At 47.6% G+C, this 18,018-nt stretch overlaps 1 protein-coding gene and 1 pseudogene across 2 annotated transcripts in view; both read left to right on the top strand.

The window, feature by feature from the left end:
* LOC126199346 (uncharacterized) overlaps positions 1 to 18,018 on the top strand; it is a 482,736-nt gene that overhangs the window by 384,488 nt on the left and 80,230 nt on the right. The window lies entirely within an intron of this gene.
* Positions 8,778 to 8,895, top strand: LOC126206806 (5S ribosomal RNA; annotated as a pseudogene).

Raw genomic sequence — 18,018 nt, 5'->3', positions numbered from 1 at the left:
ATCCGTGTGACGAGGTGGTCCATTCTGGTGCCTGCAGTCAGGAGCGCTGTGTCGTCGGCATAGAAACTGGCAGTAACATGTGGCACCGTCGGGAGGTCGTTAATATATAAATTAAACAGCAGTGGAGAGATGACCGATCCTTGTGGAAGTCCTTCAAGGACAGGCCGTGTTGTTGAATTCTTGTCATCAATGCGAACATATAATCTGCGATCCTGAAGAAAATTGTCAAGAAGTTTTAAATAGCAGTCTGGTAGGGGAGTGGTACGTCGGAGCTTGACGATCAAGTTGCGTCGCCATACTTTATCGTAAGCCTTCTTTATATCGAGAAAGACTGCAATAGTATGTCGTTTCTTGTTGAAATTGTCTTGGATAGATTCCGTGATGCGCAGTAGTTGTAACTCAGCCGATAGCTTCGCCTGGAAGCCAAACTGCTCCGGTCGGATGATGTTGTGTGCCGCAAGGATGTCCAGCATGCGTTTCAGTAGGACACGTTCCAGTACCTTTCCCAGCGTCGGCAGTAAACTTATGGGTCTGTAGCTGTCAGGGTGTGAGAGATCCTTGCCCGGTTTTGGTATTGGCACTATTCTGGCAATCTTCCATGCCTCTGGGAAGTATCCAGTCCTGAGGCAGCTGTTCACTATCCGGGTGAGAAGCACAACAGGCTTTCTCGGTAGGTGTTTCAATTCCGTATTGCTGATTCTATCTGCTCCAGGTGAGGTGTGTTTGCTATACTTGATAATCCTCCGAATTTCCTCCGGCGTCGTCAGCCGGGGCATAGTGTTAGTCGGGGCGTCCCGAATAGCTTCCCATTCCGCCGCTGTGTCCTCCTCTGCACGGTGGAGTGCATCATCTCCATCCTCCGTGGGGGGCGTAATCTGTTGTTGGTATGTATCCGCATACAGCTCCGCCTGCGCCAGTGAGTCGTACAAGAGGCCATGGGGTCCACGAATTGCCCTTTTGGGGGGCTGTTGCTGTCTGAGACTTTTAACTATTCGCCATTCATCTTTGGTGCGTAATAGAAAGTTGTGCATTTTGAGTTCCCACGTGTGTTGCTTCCAGTCCTGAACCTTCCGCCGGAGTTCTCGGGTTAGTCTGTGAGTTTCCCGTCTATCGTCCGGATGGCGGTAACGGACCCATCGTTTCCGACAGCGATTGCGCCTTGTCTTAAGCTCCTGCAGTGGTGGTGGAAACTCGTCATAATTGACGTCTGGTTGCAGGTGCTCCGTGAGTGCTCGTTGTTTCGCACTGGTAATCTTCTTCGTGAGTACTGCGACTGCCACATCAATCGCTTCTCTGGTAGTAACAACCTGGGTTGGTCGCACATTGTTGTTGAGGTACGCTTGGAACTGCTGCCAGTCGTAAGTTCTTGTCGTCGGCAGTGGGAGTTGCAAAGTACCCTCTCTATGAGTCCTAACACCGGTTTGTGGTCCAACGAAAGATCATCCAGCGTCCGCAGATGGAGATTCGGGTTGATGTTCTTGATTATGGCGATGTCTAGAACATCAGCGTCTTGTGTCTGGACGTAAGGTATCCCCGTCGGTTCCCGTGGTCCATGGACGGAAACATGTAAATTCTCAGCCAGTGCAAACAACATATGTCCTTTTGGGTTAGTCTTACGGGAATTCCAAGCAACGTGTTTACTATTAAGATCCCCTCCAAGGAGGATCTTGTCGTAACCCTCTGTAACGGAGTAAAGATCTTCTGGGTGGAGAGGCTTCTTTGGGCTAAGGTAAGCCGCAATACAGGTAATGTTTCCGAGCGTCGTGTGGATTGTTACTGCCGTGGCCTCTAAAGTCTGGAGTTGGGGTAAACGTTCTTGGTGGTGACGAATACATTTTTTGATCAGAACTGCGGTCCCTCCACCCCGCTGGTCCCGTCTGTCCGTCCGGTAGATGTGCATGTTCCTCAAGCGGAGGTCGGTTGACTCGCGGAGATGTGTTTCGGAGACAAATGCTACGTCTATCCTGTGGCGATGTAAGAAGTCCGAGAATTCTATTTTCTTCATTTTCAGGCCGTTGGCATTCCAAATGCAGAAGTTAAGATTCCTCGCGTGATGCCGTCTATCCATTTAGGGTGTTTGAAAAGCTGTCAGTACGCTTTCTACAAGCGAGAGGATAGAGGTCAGCTTCTGCTGGAGGGCGGTGAGTAGTTGAAGAATATCTGTTAACGCTGGTATAAAGGTGGTCGACCAGGCAGATGACGTCTCCGCTGGTGTTGGAGTCGGCGGATGGGCACGTATTGCTTCGGAGTACGAGCGCTGTTGTCTTGTCTGTCGTAGAGTCACTCTGGGTGCCGGTTGTGGTCGAGAGGCGATTGTTTCCACAGGGAGAGGTGCCGCTTGTTGTTGGGTGGCCGGAATCGCTGCCATGGCCGAGGTCTTAAAAATTATAGGCCGTTGTGGGGTCGACTTCTTTGGTGTCCTTCTAGTATATTTCCGTAGGAGTTCTTGAAATTTGGGGCAGCCACGGAATGTCGCTGGATGTTCTTGTTCACAATTGGCGCACTTTGGGGGCGCCGTCCTAGGATGGGTGCAATTCGATGATTTATGAGATCCACCGCAGCGGACGCAGCGTGCTGGCATGCTGCAGTAGTTCGCTGTATGCTCGAAACGTTGGCAATGTCGGCACTGGACTGGTCCTTCTTTACTATTATAGGTTTCGATTATCACTCGCGTGTAGAGCAGGTATTTGACATCATATATCTTGTCCCTGTCTTTTCCGGATGGGAGGGTGACTCGGTACACAGGTTGCGGTATCAATTGTTTCGTCTTCTCGTCGCGTTCCATAAATTGGTAGACTTGTAGCACTTTGAAGCCTTTTTCCTTGAGGGCATAGTAAAGTTGTTCTTCGGTAACTTCCGCCGGAAGGCGTTTGACAACTACTTTCAGTTCCCTGTCGTCTGGTGCTTGATGTGTAAAATAGGAGAAGTTGTGGTTCGTGAAGAATTTTATTGCACGCCTTTGGTCTTCGAAGGACTCAAAGTGGTATTTGATGCGGTCCTTTTGGTATATAGCTTTAAGGTTGCCCTCTAGAAGTCCGTTGAGCGTTTCATTGAGGTGAACGTAATCCTTTGTGTAATAAATTGTGACTGGGGGCACTTTGCGAAGCACATTCTTGTCTCTGTCCACGGCTTCTGCGACATTAGAAGTTTGTGCCTGCGGCTTGTTGGTGGTTGATGGAGGCGCAGCTTGAGGTGTCAGTGGGGCGAATCGGTTCGTTGTGGGGATGGTCTCCGTTCGTCTCTTAGCCGGGTTGGCTAAGTCCTTGGCTAATGCATTGCTTCTGCGCCGTTTGTTGTGTACGAGCGTAAAGTCCCCCTCTGCGTGTAGGGAGTCGTTTTCGTTGTCTGCTGAAAAGGCCGCCGCCATCTCCGCGTCGTCGACCGTTTGGTGGGAGTGCTGTGATTCGACATCTGAGTCCACAGATGGAGATGCCAGACAGGTGTCGTTATCCTGCTCTTGCGTTTCCCGTGAATAGCGGATAAGGCGTTGTATGTCCTTCAGCGTTTCTTTGTCCTCCTCCCGACATGTATCGAGTCTTCTGGCGTAGTCCTGGCGGTCGTCTTCATTGCTGCGTCCGTCGTGATGTGATGTATGGCCGACATCCGAATACGGTTTCGTCGTGTGGTGTGTAGTTTTCTGCGGTCGAATAGCGCCTGTCGATCGTCGTTCTATCCTGTCATGAACCGGTGCCGTAGCCTGGGTCGTCAACCTGGGATCCGTCCTGTGTGGAGCGGCCGCTGGAGCGTCCGGCGGGCCAGGCCCAACCGACCGACCAGCGGCCGGCTCCAGCGCGTCCGAGGCGGCTGCCCCGGCCGCGCGTGCATCGTCCTCGCTCGTCGGCATCGCGAACTCGACTCATCTGGAGGTCTGATGACACAAATGTATAAGCAATGTTCTCAGCAGGGAGCAGGTCATACTGGAAAAGCTTGCCTTCTAGTTTGCAAGATGCTTCTATATGGCGCTTGGAGTGGCAAAATGAGTTACGAAATTCAACACTGTAATTCTTTCATGGATTTTTTATATTTCTGTAGGATCCTTCTGATGAATCCCATCCTAGCATCTGCTTTCCCGACAACTAGTTTCATGGGATCACTCTATTTCAGATTACTCTGAACGGTTACTCCTTTTTATTTTAGAGTTGTTACTGTTCCCAGTGATTAAACTAAGACAGTGTACTCGAACAACAATGCTTTTATTCATCCGTTTATTTACAATATGTCATATACAGGGTGGTCCATTGATAGTCACCTGGCCAAATATCTCACGAAATAAGCATCAAACAAAAAACTACAAAGAACGAAACTCATCTAGCTTGAAGGGAGAAACCAGATGGCGCTATAGTTGGCCCGCTAGATGGCGCTGCCATAGATCAAAATGATATCAACTGCATTTTTTAAAAACAGGAACCCGCATTTTTATTACATATTCGTGCAGTACGCAAAGAAATACGAATTTTTTAGTTGGACCACTTTTTTCACTTTGTAATAGATGGCGCTGTAATAGTCACAAACTTATAAGTACGTGGTATCGCGTAACATTCCACCAGTGCGGACGGTATTTGCTTCGTGATACATTACCCGTGTTAAAATGGACTATTTACCAATTGCGGAAAAGGTCGATATCGTGTTGATGTGTGGCTATTGTGATCAAAATGCCCAACGGGCGTGTACTATGTATGCTGCTCGGTATCCTGGACGACATCATCCAAGTGTCCGGACCGTTCGCCGGATAGTTACGTTATTAAAGGAAACAGGAAGTGTTCAGCCACGTGTGAAACGTCAACCACGACCTGCAACAAATGATGATGCCCAAGTAGGTGTTTTAGATGCTCTCGCGGCTAATCCGCACATCAGCAGCACACCAATCGCGCGAGAATCGGGAATCTCAAAAACGTCGGTGTTGAGAATACTACATCAACATCGATTGCACCCGTACCATATTTCTATGCACCAGGAATTTCATGGCGACGACTTTGAACGTCGTGTACAGTTCTGCCACTGAGAACAAGAGAAATTACGGGACGATGACGGATTTTTTGCACGCGTTTTATTTAGCGATGAAGGGTCATTCACCAACAGCGGTAACGTAAACCAGCATAATATGCACTATTGGGTAACGGAAAATCCACGATGACTGCGACAAGTGGAACATCAGCGACCTTGGCGTGTTAATGTATGGTGCGGCATTGTGGGAGGAAGGATAATTGGCCCCCATTGTATCGATGGAAATCTACGTAATGTTCTACCGATGTTACTACAAGATATTTCTCTGTATGAGAGAATGGCGATGTACTTCCAACATGATGGATGTCCGGCACATAGCTCGCGTGCGGTTGAAGCGGTATTGAATAGCATATTTCATGACGGGTGGATTGGTCGTCGAAGCACCGTACCATGGCCCGCACGTTCACCGGATCTGACGTCCCCGGATTTTTTTCTGTGGGGAAAGTTGAAGGATATTTGCTATCGTGATCCACCGACAACGCCTGACAACATGCGTCAGCGCATTGTCAGTGCATGTGCGAACATTACGGAAGGCGAACTACTCGCCGTTGAGAGGAATGTCGTTATACGTATTGCCAAATGCATTGAGGCTGACGGACATCATTTTGAGTATTTATTGCATTAATGTGGTATTTACAGGTAATCATGCTGTAACAGCATGCGTTCTCAGAAATGATAAGTTCACAAAGGTACATGTATCACATTGGAACAACCGAAATAAAATGTTCAAACGTACCTACGTTCTGTATTTTAATTTAAAAAACGTATCTGTTACCACTTGTTCGTCTAAAATGGTGAGCCGTATGTTTGTGACTACTACAGCGCCATCTATCACAAAGCGAAAAAGTGGTCCAACTAAAACATTCATATTTCTTTACGTAATACACGAATATGTAATAAAAATGGGGGTTCCTATTTAAAAAAAACGCAGTTGATATCCATTTGACCTATGGCAGCGCCATCTAGCGGGCCAACCATAGCGCCATCTGGTTTCCCCCTTCAAACTAGACAAGTTTCGTTCTTTGTAGTTTTTTCGTTTGACGCTTATTTTGTGAGATATTTGGCCTGGTCACCATCAATGGACCACCCTGTATATATATGATCAGGGTCGACTATACGTCCTTCCAACAAGTGTCTATCTCTAAATCGGTCTTTGTGTATTTGAGTGGAACAGCACCATAGGCGAACCGCTTCGCACAACTTACGACTTTGTCCATCAGATCATTATAGAGTGTGTCACACATTCCTGCAGGAGGTCAAAAATAAATTCTTTTAATGATACACGCGGAAGTGCCAATCTCTCCTCTCACTCCCACGTGTTTGTTACGTAGAAGTAGACACCATAGGCAGTTCTGGATGTAGTTACCACGTTCTTACTATATCCTTTAGTCTTTTTTTTTGCACTGAATCGTAGACAATTTTAAACGTACCTGGCTCCATTCGCATGGCGTCACATGCATTGGTCACACCTCCTATAACGTCTGCGCATTGGCGGTGGTGTGGACACACACCAATGTCTTCAAATGTCTCCATGGACAGGTTCAGGTCTGGCGAATGGGAAGTCCATGCTATCGGAGCTCCTCGACCAATACATCGTTAATTAAAGGGTGCGCTAAGCTAGTGCCTCGACCGGGACTCGAGCCCGTTCGGGGCACACATTTTTCAACTGTCTCCGTTAATAATTATCAACGCCTGTCTCATTTTATTGTAATTTCATAAACCACAGTCGTTTTTCAGCAAGGGTGACGTTCTCCAACAGCGCTGGTACTTCCTCGCACACAAATTGGTGATACACAGTCAGTTTCTTTGTTAAAGTGTATGGCCCTACGAAATTTTCACTGACAGTTACTGCCCGTACATTATGCTGAAGCGATCCTGATGCCTCACCTTCACGATTGTGCGAGGATTTGCATCTGTCCATACGTGTGTTTTGTGGTAATTTAGTTACTATGCCATCTCTTTTGTATCCTGCATCATCTGTAAATATTACACATCGGTCATCACAAATAAAAGGGCGCCAAATGTCAACAGGTACTGACTTCCGGACATGTAGTTATTTGACATTTTCTTTTTGGTTTGACCAGTATTACTTCCTGCAGGAATAAATGACACATTTTTCATACAATATTTACGAGGGCAATCCCAAAAGTAAGGTCTCCTACTTTTTTATAAGTACATAGATCTGTTTATTTCTACAATGGTTTACATCAGGTTACAGCTTGAACATTTAGCTATTTTTCGACATAATCACCATTACTCTCGATGCATTTTTGTAGACGCTGTGGCAGTTTTTGTATGCCCATGTCATACCAGCTCGCCGCCATGCTGTTCAGAAAGTTATGAATCTCTTCTTACACCACGTCGTCGGAGCTCCATCGCTTTCTTTTAACCTAGGGAACAGGTGATAAGTCACTGGGCGCCAAGGCAGGACTGTAGGGTGGGTGGGTGATTACGTTCCACTGAAACTGTTGCACGAGAGCAACGGTTTGCCGAGCGATGTGTGGGCGAGCGTTGTCATGGAGAATGTGTACGCCCTTGCTCAAACAACGTGCAGAGATCACGCAGGGTGATCCGCCGATCTTCACGCATTCTTTGCTCAACCTTCAACACTGTCTCCTCAGAAATTCACGGTCTCGCGCTCGTTTGTTCGTCGTGAATTTCGGTTCGATCAGCTGCAAACTCTCTACATCACTTACGAATATTTTTGACATCCATGCACGTCTCACCATGCACTTCCGTCAATTGGTGATGCATTTCAATTGGCGCTGTGCCCTTTGCGTTCAAAAACCGAATTACTGTGCGCAATTCGCACTTGACGGTAACATCCAACGGGAGCTCCATTCTCAATGGCTGCCAAGCCTCAGCGCGTCGTGCGCATGTTTACACACAGCGCGTGAAGCACTCTTCAGGACAGTGTGACCAAATGCCGCCGGCCGGAGTGGCCGTGCGGTTCTAGGCGCTACAGTCTGGAGCCGCGCGACTACTACGGTCGCAGGTTCGAATCCTGCCTCGGGCATTGATGTGTGTGATGTCCTTAGGTTAGTTAGGTTTAAGTAGTTCTAAGTTCTAGGGGACTGATGACCTCAGAAGTTAAATCCCATAGTGCTCAAAGCCATTTGAACCATTTTGAACCAAATGCCACACAAAAAGAGTTCTGTACTTATAAAAACATAGGAGACCTTACTTTTGGTATTACCCTCGTGAATAATATCGCCACTGTAGAACTATCTTGACGCTCGTGCGAAGTTATCTTTATGTCTGACGGTTTCTTCCAATTAAGAACGAAATGTTGAGTCCTATCCTGCTAGAACTCATGAATCTAATCATAAAGGCTAATCCAATATTCCGTAACGTTCAATTTTCTCCACTAAGTGACAGTAGTTAACTGCAGGTAGCGCCTTTCAGAAGTCAAGAAATACGTCAACCTGGGCTACATTCTGCGTTCGGGAGCTCATGGATCAACTGAGAAAGATGTTTCGCTAGACTGTTTTCTTACTGCCAGCCGCAAGTAATGGACTCCAAGCGACATTCTGTGTCATCCCACACCATTCGCCGTAGGCCAGGAGCAGTAAGATTGGGGACTTACTGTCCCTTGCGTAGGCTGCGTCTGGGATGGCGCCGTCACCGGGAGGCATGGACTACTGAAGACTAGTGTCGCATTGTGTTCAGCAATGAATCGTGGTATTCCATTACCCCAGATGATCATCGTGGACGGGAATGGCAGCGACTTGGCGAGAAGTCCAATTTTTCCAATGTGATGGAGACCTATGTTAGCCAACGGCCTTGCCGCAGTGCTAACACCGGTTCCCGTCAGATCACCGAAGTTAAGCACTGTCGGGCTGGGCTAGCACTTGGATGGGTGACCATATGGTCTGCCGAGCGCTGTTGGCAAGCGGGCTGCACTCAGTCCTTGTAAGTCAAACTAAGGAGCTACTTGATTGAGAAGTAGCGGCTCCGGTCTGGGAAACTGACATACGGCCGGGAGAGCGGTGTGCTGGGTGTGCTGACAACACGCCCCTCCATATCCGCATCCAGAGACGCCTATGGGCTGACACGGCGGCCGGTCGGCACCTTAGGGACTTCATGGCCTGTTCGGGAGGAGTTCAGTTGGAGAGCTGTGTTACTGCTGGCGTCATTGTATAGGGAGTCATGACTTTGGGGCACAGCTGGTAGTGACTGAGGGGACTCTGATGGCACAACAGTACATGCGGAGATCCTGCGTCCTTATCTTGTACCTCTGATGAAGCAGTATCGTGAGACCATTATTTAACTGGACACTGCTTGTCCACATATGACCCGTGTTTCTATAAAAAGTTTGATTGGCGCTGAGATACCCGCGTAGTTAGGAAGATTCCCAGACCTGTCCCCGATAGAACATGGGTTGGGCGAGATTCGACGTCAACTTTGTCCCAGTGAAAGTATACAGGACGTCAAGGACCGGTTCAAACAATTGTGCGCTATCTCGTCTCAGCATAGGATACAACGGCCTTACGACACTCTTCCCAGCCGAGTCAGTGCATGCAACCGTACCAGAGAGGATCCAACGTCATACTGATAAGTGTAAGCTACACTCGGTTTTTTAATCGCTGAAATAAAACCAAACACCGGTCCGAAGAGGATCCAAGATGCTACTCCAGGCGGGTGTAAAATGAATGTGCGCAACGGAAAATACTAAAGGCTAAAATGAAGATTTGGCCCTGTCTGACTACCCCCCCTGAAGCACATCTTAGGATCTCTTAATGGACTTAGCACGTACATTACAACCTAAACATAAATGAATGATTAAGGGAACTGATACTACTAAACGATATACGTTGTTCCTGCCTATATATTTCTTGTAGATTAAAAACCACTTTATATTACAAAGTATCCATTTCCTAAGTAAAATTACTAATCAATTGCCCAACACTGCCACTTATTATGACTGAGCGATCTAATATCAATAACGTGAAATGAATGACATCATTTACGTACCGAACACTAGAAGACACTACTTTGAAAGATGGTCTACGGTGGTCTGGAACCTCAGTGGAAATAAACTAACGTAATCACAGCTGTTTAGCTTTTATAGCCCTAATAAGCCGATGCAATTTGCGATATCACCGTATGTACTGCGTCCGGTGCGTTGAAGTGATTGTCCTCATACTCGTCTGTGACAATGGATGAACTCCAGCCACAAATAAACTCTTTCAAACACTAGGACGGCAGAAGACGGTCCTCTGACTAATATACTCTAATACTGTCTTCTCCTCTCTGTGTTCTACAGACAAGAAACGCGAACCTCCAGCCACAAGGACGGAGTTCAGATAACATCTCTCCGTAAGTATCGGCAGAGGAAGTGCTCTCAGTTACTGAATGCTGTGTACTCAACGACGTCTTGTAACCCGGAGGTGAAGTCCAGAATCGTATAGGTTCGCAACAGTACAGTGCCTAACTGTTCTAACTATAAACTCTCCTGAGAGCAAAGACAGCAAGTACGTCTGCACCAACAAAGCTAATACCGAGCGACCGTCACACATGGGCACTCACAATGGAAGACCTCGTCTCTCCACCGCTGGCTTCCCAGCAAGGCTCGGCTCCCCACCCTCGTAATTCCGAAAACGAATCATACTCCCGAAACCACGGAATATTCTCCCTCTCTACAGATTCTTTCGAACGCCGACCAACCATATTTTAGTCTTTTGTCGTCCAGCGCGGAAAGAGTGCGAGAAAAAACCTATATTCATACAATGATACGCTTCTGAGTAAAAATCCTTGAAAATAACACGGCCTGCGTGGTTTCTGAGGTGCCGCTTCTTCGTTCCTCTACCCTGCATCCAAGATTTGCAAAGTTCGGAAGTATTATCCAGTTATCCTTCCGGCCCTACTACAATAGCGGCCGGCCGTCACCCTGTTCTGCTCCAGAGCTCAGGTACCACGACGTCCATCTACTTCCTGTTCTTAAGCAGAACCAACACCTGTGCGGGCCTTCCACCGAGAGCTTGAGTTCTGCCTGCCGTTTCATCTCCACTGGCTTTCCAACCTCTACTAGTATAGGCAATCATTCATTACGCCGTTTTTATAATAAAGACACTCAGTCACCTTTCATGCAATGAGCGTTAACAATTATTTATAAGGTGTATGTGACAATGTCAGTCTCCTTTATATATTCATATACAGGGTGTTAAAAAAAGGTACGGCCAAACTTTCAGGAAACATTCCTCACACACAAAGAAAGAAAAGATGTTATGTGGTCATGTGTCCAGAAACGCTTAATTTCCATGTTAGAGCTCATTTTAGTTTGTTCTTCCACCCACGCTCAATGGAGCACGTTATCATGATTTTATACGGGATACTGTACCTGTGATGCTAGAACATGTGCCTTTACAAGTACGACACAACATGTGGTTCATGCACGATGGAGCTCCTGCACATTTCAGTCGAAGTGTTCGTACGCTTCTCAACAACAGATTCGGTGACCGATGGATTGGTAGAGGCGGACCAATTCCTTGGCCTCCACGCTCTCCTGACCTCAATCCTCTTGACTTTCATTTATGGGTGCATTTGAAAGCTCTTGTCTACGCAACCCCGGTACCAAATGTAGAGACTGTTCGTGCTCGTATTGTGGACGGCTGTGATACAATACGCCATTCTCCAGGGCTGCATCAGCGTATCAGGGATTCCATGCGAAGGAGGGTGAATGCATGTATCCTCGCTAACGGAGAACATTTTGAACGTTTCCTGTAACAAAGTGTTTGGAGTCACGCTGGTACGTTCTGTTGCTGTGTGTTTCCATTCCATGATTAATTTGATTTGAAGAGAAGTAATAAAATGAGGTCTAACATGGAAAGTAAGCGTTTCCGGACACATGTCCACATAACATATTTTCTTTCTTTGTGTGTGAGGAATGTTTCCTGAAAGTTTGGCCGTACCTTTTTGTAACACCATGTATACAATGTGTTGTGGCGTAACAAGCTAGCTACGCCACACTGAAGTAGCCGAAAGGCACGCGTACACACACGCCGACTGGTGTGAAATCTGGAACAGGATACGTGATGAAAGCTATAAAGAAAAGAACGGAGCTTCTCGTATACTTAACTTTTAATTCCTTTGTATACAGCATTCATTGATGATACAAGTGAGACTCTCTCCAGATATGGTTAATGACGCCTTGCTAGGTCGTAGCCATGGACTTAGCTGAAGGCTATTCTAACGGTCTCTCGGCAAATGAGAGAAAGGCTTCGTACGTGTAGTCGCTAGCAATGTCGTCCGTACAACTGAGGCGAGTGCTAGTAAGTCTCTCGAGACCTGCCGTGTGGTGGCGCTCGATCTGCGATCCTGACAGTGGCGACACGCGGGTCCGACATGTACTAATGGACCGCGGCCGACTTAAGCTACCACCTAGCAAGTGTGGTGTCTGGTGGTGACACCACACAATGTACAACCTATCACATGATACGTAATTGTGTTTGTAGATCACGGCAAAGTATGTGGACGGGTGCTTGTAAGGTGCAAAATTATAGCCACCTTACAAGGAAGGCCACAAAACATTTGAATAAATCGACTTTATAGCTATTTTTAGTGCTCCTTAATGACATGGCATGAAGTCCAAAAGCTTTTTATTGAAAAAAGTGATTTAGTTAATATTTTCGGGGTGATAATTAAAACTTTATGACCAGTCCTGCTAGCAGTTACGCGCTCTTTCAACTGTTCAGCCTTGCTGGGACCGTCGTACTAACTTGGTTGCCGCGTCTCCATTCTTCTTCAGCCTTAGGGGCCGGGCACAGGATAGGACCCGAGGCGGAGCTGGCGGCGGTAAATCCAATTGTTGACGGCTGCGGGGCCCGTCCAGCCCGGTCAGGACGAGGCAGCCAATTAGCTAAGGACGGCCTCTATTGTTTCGCGGCGGCTCCATTAGTGATGAGGCGGGCCGGCCGCTGCCGCTGCCGCTGCCGCCGCCAGTGCCGGCGCATCAATAATTCGCCGGGGGTTCCCCCTCCTCGCGCCGGCAGGTGTGGGAGGCCGATTGGCTACGCGGGGCGCGCCGAAGCAGCCCGTAAATCTTGGCGCAGTCACAATAAGCCCGAGGCGTCGTGTGGCGCGTCCTAGCCGCTCCTTTGAGCAAGTGCCGCGGGTCGGGGGCCGGCGCGCTACGAAAACATGCGTGGAACGTCCCGAGGGAAGGAGTGGCACTGAGGGCAAGGATTTCGAGAAACTGGGACGCAGCTCTACTCATTTCTAACACACCTTTTCGAGGTTCAGAATTCAGCATCTACACTACTGGCCATTAAAATTGCTACACCAAGAAGAAATGCAGATGATAAACGGGTATTCATTGGGATTACATTTTCACGCAATTTCGTTGCATAAGTCCTAAGAAATCAGTACCCAGAACAACCACCTCTGGCCGTAATAACGGCCTTGATACGCCTGGGCATTGAGTCAAACAAAGCTTGGATGGCGTGTACTGGTACAGCTGCCCATGCAGCTTCAACACGATACCACAGTTCATCAAGAGTAGCGACTGGCGTATTGTGACGAACCAGTTGCTCGGCCACCATTGACCATACGTTTTCAATTGGTGAGAGATCTGGAGAAAGTGCCGGCCAGGGCAGCAGTCGAACATTTTCTGTATCCAGAAAAGCCCGTACAGGACCTGCAACATGCGGTCGTGCATTATCATGCTGAAATGTATGGTTTCGCAGGGATCGAATGAAGGGTAGAGCCACGGGTCGTAACACATCATAAATGTAATGCCCACTGTTCAAAGTGCCGTCAATACGAACAAGAGGTGACCGAGATGTGTCACCAATGGCACCCCATACCACCACGCCGGGTGATACGCCGGTATGCCGATGACGATTACACGCTTCCAATGTGCGTTCACCGCGATGTCGCCAAACACGGATGCGACCATCATGATACTGTAAACAGAACCTTGGATTCATCCGAAAAAATGACGTTTTGCCATTCGTGCACCCAGGTTCGTCGTCGAGTACACCATCGCAGGCGCTCCTGTCTGTGATGCAGCGTCAACGGTAACTGCAGCCACGGTCTCCTAGCTGATAGTCCATGCTGCTGCAAACGTAGTCGAACTGTTCGTGCAGATGGTTGTTGTCTTGCAAACGTCCCCATCTGTTGACTCAGGGATCGAGACGTTGCTGCACGACGCGGTACAGCCATGCGGATAAGATGCCTGTCATCTCGACTGCTAGTGATACGAGGCCGTCGGGATCCAGCACGGCGTTCCGTATTACACTCCTGAACCCACCGATTCCATATTCTGCCAACAGTCATTGGATGTCGACCAACGAGAGCAGCATTGTCGCGATATTATAAACCGCACTCGCGATAGGCTACAATCCGACCTTTATCAAATTCGGAAACGTGATGGTACGCATTTCTCCTCCTTACACGAGGCATCACAACAACGTTTCACCAGGCAACGCCGGTCAACTGCTGTTTTTGTATGAGAAATCGGTTGGAAACTTTCCTCATGTCAGCACGTTGTAGCTGTCGCCAACGGCGCCAACCTTATGTGAATGCTCTGAAAAGCTAATCATTTACATATCACAGCATCTTCTTCCTGTCGGTTAAATTTCGCGTCTGTAGCACGTCACCTTCGTGGTGTAGCAATTTTAATGGCCAGTAATGTTGAACTGATAAAACTCATGGCACAGCGATATTCACATACACAGATAGCGTTAGTACCGCGTATACAAGATATAGATGGACAGTGCATTGGCGGAGCTATCGTTTGCTCCCAGGCGATTCATGTGAAAAAGCCTCCGGCGTGATTGTGGCCGCATAGCGGTGATTAACAGATTTGAACAGGGCATGGTAGTTGGAGCAAGATGCGTGGGACTTTCAGTTTCGATAGTAAAATCAATATTCCGAGGTCCACAGTGTCAAGAGTGTGCCGACATACCATATTTCAGGCGTTACCTCTCACCACGTGCGACGCAGCGGTCGACGGTCTTCACTTAACGGCCGAGAGCAGCAGCGTTTGCGTAGAGTTGTCATCGCTAACAGACAAGCAACGCTGCGTGAAATAACTGCAGAAATCAATGTGGGACGTACGAGGAGCGTATCCCTTAGCAAAGCGCGGCGAAATCTGGCGTTAATGAGCTACGGCAGCAGACGACCGATGCGAGTGCTTTTGCTAAAATCACGACATCGCCTGCTGAGCCTCTCCTGGCATCGTGACCATACCGGTTGGACCCTAGACGACTGGAAAACCGTAGCTTGGTCAGATGAGTCCCATTTCAGATGGTAAGAGTGGATTGTAGGGTCCGCGTGTGGTTCAGATCCCACGAAGCCACGGACCCAAGCCGTTAACAAGGCACCATGCAAGCTGCGTGTGGTTCCATAATGGTGAAGGCTGTGTTTACACGGAGTGGGCTGGGTCGCCTGATCCAACTGAACCGATCAATGACTGCGAATGTTTATGTTCAGCTACTTGGAGACCATTTGCAGCCATTCATGAACTTCGCGTTCCTAAACATTTTACCGGGCCGCATTTGTCCGCAACTGGATTGAAGAACGTTCCGGACAATTCGAGCGAATGATTTATCCACCCAGGTCGCCCGACATCGAACCCCATCCATCGTTTATGGGCCATAATCGATAGGTAGTTTGTGCACAAAAACCTGCACCGGAAACCCTTTCGCAGCTATTGTCGGCTATAGAAGCAGCAGTGCTCAATATTCCTGCAGAGGACTTCCAACGGCTTGTTGAGTCCAGCCGCGCGGGATTAGCCGAGCGGTCTCAGGCGCTGCAGTCATGGATTGTGCGGCTGGTCCCGGCGGAGTTTCGAGTCCTCCCTCGGGCATGGGCATGGGTGTGTGTGTTTGCCCTTAGGATAATTTAGATTAAGCAGTGTGTAAGCTTAGGGACTGATGACGTTAGCAGTTAAGTCCCATAAGATTTCACACACATTTGAACATTTTTTTTGTTGAGTCCATGCCACGTCGAGTTACAGCACTACACTGGGCTAAAGGAGGCCCAACACGATATTGGGAGGGGCGGGGGGGGGGGAGGGGTCTTGGTTGAAATGGCTCTGAGCACTATGCGACTTAACTTCGGAGGTCATCAGTCGCCTAGAACTTAGGACTAATTAAACCTAACTAACCTAAGGACATCACACACATCCATGCCCGAGGCAGGATTCGAACCTGCGACCGTAGCGGACGCTCGGCTCCAGACTGTAGCGCCGTGAACCGCTCGTCCACTCGGGCCGGCGGTGGGGGGGGGGGGGGGGGGTCTCGTCGTCAACTCAGTGTACAGTGACCGTCATGAAAAATAGACGGGTCGAGCAGGTAACTACTGCTGTGATTTGTCCACTTCAGAGCTTTGTAGCCACATACAGACTGCAGCAGCGATGGAGGTCAGCGCCAGCTGTATGTTGAGTGTTCCCATGCGCTATCACGTGTTCACGTATCGTTCCATTCCCGTAGGAAGGTCATGCACTTGTGCTTTGTAGTGAATGTAATGCAAGACCAACAGTCTACACCGGTCGGTGTTAGTAAAGGCGACAAGACAGGCGAAAACAACTTAAAACTGTTGTGTCGAATATACTCAAGTCTATTTAGGGTTCTGTACCTCAATCAGTAAAAAAGGAACCCTTATAGGAGCAGTTTGTTGTCTGGCTGTTTGTTCGACCGTTTAAAAACCATTTTCTCGGGAAAAGGTAGACGTATGAAGTTGAAATTTATGTCTCATATCAAGGTCATGGTCCCTTGAAGATATAAAAAAGTGAAACTTCTGAGTCAATGCAATCAAAAAGATACGACCATTTACGTCATAATTCACTCATTGAAACCTACAGGATACTTCCCGTTGACCTAGAATCATGAAATTTCTCAAAAAGCAAAGTTTCACACTACAACAAAGGAAAAAATTCGAAAATTGTTAATTTGTAGTTATATCGTACGAAAAAATATTTCTTTTGGCATTTGTTACTCGCCATCAAACGTGAACTTAGAACATTCTCGAAAATCTTGGAATTCCCATATCAAAGTCGATAACAGGCAAAAATCGTCGAGATCCTCATTTCCCGTAATGGATGAACTGTATATACACATTATTAAGTTTGTACGGAACCCTCAGTGCGCCAGAGACGTTGAGTCGCAGACAGGCACAACAAAAAGACTGCTAGACATTTGAGCTTTCCGTCGAAATGCCTTCTTACAAAGTGAAAAACACGCACATATTGAGACAAGCACAACTCTCACACGTACGACCACTATGTCTGGCCTCTGTGTCCGGCCTCTATCCTTTCATAATATTATCAGAAAAGTCCTTCTTTGGGATGTTGTTCAACTAGCAAATGACATTGGCTTGGCTTTCGGGTGTATTGTCAAAGCGTTGTCCCATAGGGTTCGTCGTTTTGTTGGAAGTCCATATTGATAACACCTCGTCTCGTCAACTGTTGATTTTTTTCAAAAAAAAAAAAAAAAAAGGAACTGTCTCCGCTTTGTATTTCAATCACCTATCGGAAGGCGCCAGATCCTCATTGTTTTTGTTCGTGAGTCAGGGTGTGTGGGGCAAACTTCTGTCGGCTTCATAACATTCTGGAGAATCTCTCGAACACTTGGTTTAGAGATGTTCCTCCATTGGGATTTGTTACACCAGAACGTTGACACATTCCGGTCACACATACGCTATTTAACGCGCTCACAACTTACTGGTCAAATACTCACCTTTTGTTTACGCTTGTTTGTTCAGGCTGCCACCGTATATACTATACTGCTCGGACGTCGCTTACACGCCAGAAGTAAAAGCAGTCTCGGAGCTTTTTCAGAGACGGTGTATACTGTTTTAAGAAAATGCTTAGCTTTTTGCAAAAAATCATTTATGACCCTTGTGAAGCAGTATGTCTTAATATTATGGTATACGACAACTTGTGCTTCTGTTTACCTTCAAACATCGATTGTACACAGCTAAAAAAAGAAAAATGGTTCAAATCGTTCTGAGCACTATAAGACCTAACTTCTGAGGTTATCAGTCCCCTAGAACTTAGAACTACTTAAACCT

The sequence above is a fragment of the Schistocerca nitens genome, chromosome 1 (assembly GCF_023898315.1).
Source record: "Schistocerca nitens isolate TAMUIC-IGC-003100 chromosome 1, iqSchNite1.1, whole genome shotgun sequence".
Lineage (NCBI taxonomy): Eukaryota > Metazoa > Arthropoda > Insecta > Orthoptera > Acrididae > Schistocerca > Schistocerca nitens.
Note: the sequence above shows the minus strand (reverse complement) of the source record. Positions and strands in the feature narration are given on the sequence as shown.